At 39.6% G+C, this 4491-nt stretch overlaps 1 long non-coding RNA gene across 1 annotated transcript; it reads right to left on the reverse strand.

The window, feature by feature from the left end:
* Positions 1–389: 389 nt before the first annotated feature.
* Positions 390–1501, reverse strand: LOC139189633 (uncharacterized). The gene is made up of 3 exons (XR_011573453.1): positions 1414–1501; positions 1136–1297; positions 390–549 (listed from the first exon to the last, which is right to left on the reverse strand). It is a non-coding gene; the product is annotated as an uncharacterized lncRNA (long non-coding RNA).
* Positions 1502–4491: the final 2990 nt, after the last annotated feature.

Genomic DNA, 4491 nt, shown 5'->3' on the forward strand with positions numbered 1-4491 from the left:
AATTCGTTGGCACACATGCTTCACTAGCTCAATTGAATGTATAATGCATACTTGAATACAACAATTCGAACAATTGTTAGAGATTGACACAAGCCTCCAAACTTGAAAAAATTTGAAACCTTAAGAAAGCAGAACCTGTTTTCCTTCATATTTGTGCTGTTTCAATTAGCTTATCTCGCTACCACTTGATTCATTAGTTCTAAAGGAAGTGCTAATCACTACGAAAATAGCTTTATAACAGTTGATTATCTCTAAAACGAAGAGGGAAAATATAGAAATACTATTTGTACTCAAAATCCCAAATGTGTAACACATGGTTGTAATCTACCCTAATTTCAAATTTTAAAATTCGACACAAAAATGAAATTTGGAATGATTAGTAGGGAAATAAGAGAGAGAAGTGTGAGCGAATATACCCATGAGGCCTTTGGATCCGAGTTCAGAGCTGGAAGTGGCAAAGGTTGCAAACCCAGAGCATGGAAGAAGCAGGAAGGATTTTCCTCTGTGCTGCCTCATGCACGTGTCTTCTACTATTTATCCAAGCATTGACTGTGTCAAATATTGGGTAGTAGGTAATCTTAAAAATGATATAATCATATAGACATAACTTTGTTCAATCTTTCAGGATCTTAGCAACATGTCTTTTGTTTCATGACTTCTCAACAAAAGATGTGGCATCAACAATATTTGTGATGTTAATTTTGAATCATGTCTCTATTTTAGATTGTGAGAGAGAGAGAGAGAGCATGATTTAAGCGGGAACTATCTCTGACAATTTTCCTATCTAGCAAATGGTTAAGACAGAAAAATCAATCTTCGATATAGAAAACATCCTGAGCTTATAAAAACCACCAAATCAATCTTTGATACAGAAAAATCAATCTTAGAAAAATTAATCTTTGATATAGAAAACATCCTATCTAGCAAATGCTTTTTTATGTGCTTGTTTGCAACACGGCATATTTATTGCTTTCCAGGGTATAAATGGCTGTCAAACAAAATGAAAAAGAAGTTAAAGACTTCCAACAATGGAGAGCATACCAACATCTTATGTGATCAAGGGCAACACTATAAAAGCATGCAGGAATTAAAGAGATGAGATTGGTGGTTAGTGGCATATTTTGATTAGCATTACCTCCAAGATAAGTCGACATCTCTGATCATATGGGAATCTACAACGCATGGATTTCCTGTAGATATCTTTTGCATCATCATAGTCATTATCAAAAAGGTAAACATGATCACATGTTTCAGAACATCATCCAGAACACGCGTATACACACCCCAATTGCAAACTCTGCAATGAAAAGGACCAAAATAAAATAAAAACTTTAGTTAAACTAAAACAATTACAAAATGCAAAATTCAGTTCTTTCTTTTTTCTTGTGTCAAAATTAAATTATAATAACAAACCTTCATAAATGCATCAATTTCTGCATCCGGCCTTATGTTCCTTTCCCTCTCTAACCGTACCAAACCATTCATGTATGCCATTGCTTCAGCATAAAACGATTGACAAAAACAGGGGAAGGATATCAGCAGTGCTCGATTGAGTACATGAAATCAATTGCTGGAATTAAGAATATATGCGCATTGAAGGTAACGAAATTGCAATTAACAGGAACACACCTGCATAGGCTTCGCTTGCATCTTGTCATCCAGCTGTAAAATCCAATGTTTCTCTTACGGAAGCTCTGGAAAATGATCATTTGTTTGGTGGATTTATGCCCCAAAATTTGAACACCAGAGTTTCCTGAAAGCAAAAAAGACTGAAATCGGAGACGGTCACACGCAGCATCCGAGCACACATACAAAACCCCCAAAAATTACAAAAATGCTAATAGATTCATTTTCCAACCCTCAAATCAATTTCCCCACAAAACCAAAAACAAAAGGTTAGTTTGCTCCCCTCGGAAGCAAAGGGAATGAAAGAAAGGAAGAGCAAAATAAAAGAGAACGGGGAGTCTAAACCTGGACACCAAGCATAATAAGTACAACTACTGCCAAAACCATTTGTTAGATGATATGAAATATGAATCATGAACATATACGCAATAAAGTTTCCCTTATGGAATCCTCAGATAATCTGGTACAGATTGGATCACCTAGAGATGAAGAAACAATAGTCCTACCAGTATAGAAGCATGCAAAAGAAGCTCTAAGAATTATAAAAACATCGTCCTCCATACCTGATAAAATATCTCAGGCTGCGAGGTGCAACCATTTGCAGTTCATTTATCTGCGTCCCACACCATGCAGCTTTGCTAATGACCAACAAATTCATACTGCAGCGCATAGAGAAAAATGCAACTGCACATAAACTCTTAACTACATTGAAAGTCATGATATCAAAGCAGTGATGAAACTTCTTCACATGATATCATTTTGAACCATACCAAAGCATGTGAATTCTATGTGATTTTGTTAAGAGTAAATGTTCATTTTCTATGTTGTATATATCCATGTGCCAACTTCAGATCTACTAATTTTGAGAGAAGGAGAAATAATTATGACATTTTTCTATGCATGACGATAATAAATATGACTCATAAATAGTTTTGACCTTAAACAAAAGAAAATGCTTAGGAAAATCAAATTTAACAGAGGTCCATACCCTTCAATCTCAGCCACGTGATCCTAACCTTAGATAGATATTTCCGTCATTTTAGCACCCTAAGGGCCGGCCCTATGTAGAATCTAGGAAAGCCCATCAAACACATGATGGGCAGCCCAAAACAAAGTAACCCAACCCACAAAACACACTAACCCACCCAGCCCCAATTTGATGGCATCGGACAGAACACAATGGCGTTCTAAGATTCATATAGCCGATCCCACTCAGTGACTTGGATTTTCCAAGTCTCCAACCGAGAAGTTTTCCTCACTCGGGAAATTAAGGGAACACTACCTCAACCTATATGCTCCACTCACAAAGCTTCAACATACAAGCTTTAACAAAAGAAAATTCAAAGAACTTAGCGAAGAAGGCTTTGGTGTATTTAACACAATACGTTGAAATGAAGGAAATCTTATTTATTGATATCCCCGATAAGTTACAAATATGTACATATACTTGAGTCAAAATAAACAAACAAGAGGGAGCCTTCACAAAGGTTGCTTAGGAGAAGTCTCAGCAGTCGGTAGAGCCCCAGAAAGAGAAGGCACCGGAGGGGGATGATTCGGAGCCTCAGTACTGGACAGAACCCTAGAAGGAGGAGGCATCAGAGGTTGATCATTTGGAGCTTCATTACGCGGTACAGCCCCAGAAGACGAAGGCAATAAATGCCTTTGGAACAAACCCACAAATCTCTGATGATCAAGTAAAACCTGACCATCAGATTCCTTCATCTGGTCAAGCTTCCTCTTCATGTTTGTAGCATAGTCATGTGCGAGCCGGTGCAACTGTTTATTCTCATGCTTGAGCCCTCTAATCTCCTGTTTGAGACTCATCACTTCAGCCGCCAATGATTCAACTTGGCGGGTTCGAGCAAATAGGCGTTGGGCCATATTAGACACAGAACCTGCACACTGAACACTAAGAGCCAGAGAATCCTTAACAGCCAACTCATTAGACCGTTTGGAAAGTAGTCTGTTATCTTTGGGAGTGAGAAGGTTCCTGGCCACTACCGCAGCGGTCATATCATTCTTCATCACGGAATCCCCAACGGTAAGAGGACCAGTAGGGGAGACGAAGGATGGGTGCCATATGTTGTCTGGAAAAGGCGGGGCTGCCTCTTCAACAAGGTTCAAGTCAAAACGACGGTCGGAGGGGCCAGACATTTTCAAAGGTGTTGAAGAGAGAAGAGGTCGGACAAATCAAGATCTTAGAAGTGCAAGAATGGAGCTTCTACTGGTGGATATTCAAGTGTGCTTTGGAACTTAATGTCTGCCCCTATAAAAATCTGCACTCGATGAAGCTTCAGAAATCGAAGAGGCGCCTGCTCAGAAATCGAAGAGGCGTTTGCTTTCTCAAAAGCTGGGTTGCTCAGAGACCACGAGGGTCGATCTCAGAAATCGAAGAGGCGTTTGCTTTCTCAAAAGCTGGGCTGCTCAAAGACCACGAAGGCCGATCTCAGAAATCGAAGAGGCTTGCTTTCTCAAAAGCTGGGCTGCTCAGAGACCACGAGGGCCGATCTCAGAAATCGAAGAGGCACCTACTTTTCCAGCCCTGTCAGCACCTGTCACACGCACACTCAGCTTTGCGGAAATTATGGGCATTCTATCGAAGATTTCTGGCGAAGTAGAAAGCACATGAATCGTACTGTTCAATCACCCACTTCCCACACGCAACAGTAGCTCATGGGTACCACATATAACTTTGCCAAAGTTCTCTGACAAAGTTGAGACACGTGAAGCTTGCAGCTCCCACTACATCGCTCTAACCAAGAAGGGTAAAAGATTAGCAAAGAAACAACACTAACAAAGTTTAGACACATAAATTTTGAAGGTCTAGCTACCATATTATTACCCACAAGGGTAAAGGAACAGTAC

Source organism: Malus domestica, chromosome 11 (genome assembly GCF_042453785.1).
Source record: "Malus domestica chromosome 11, GDT2T_hap1".
Lineage (NCBI taxonomy): Eukaryota > Viridiplantae > Streptophyta > Magnoliopsida > Rosales > Rosaceae > Malus > Malus domestica.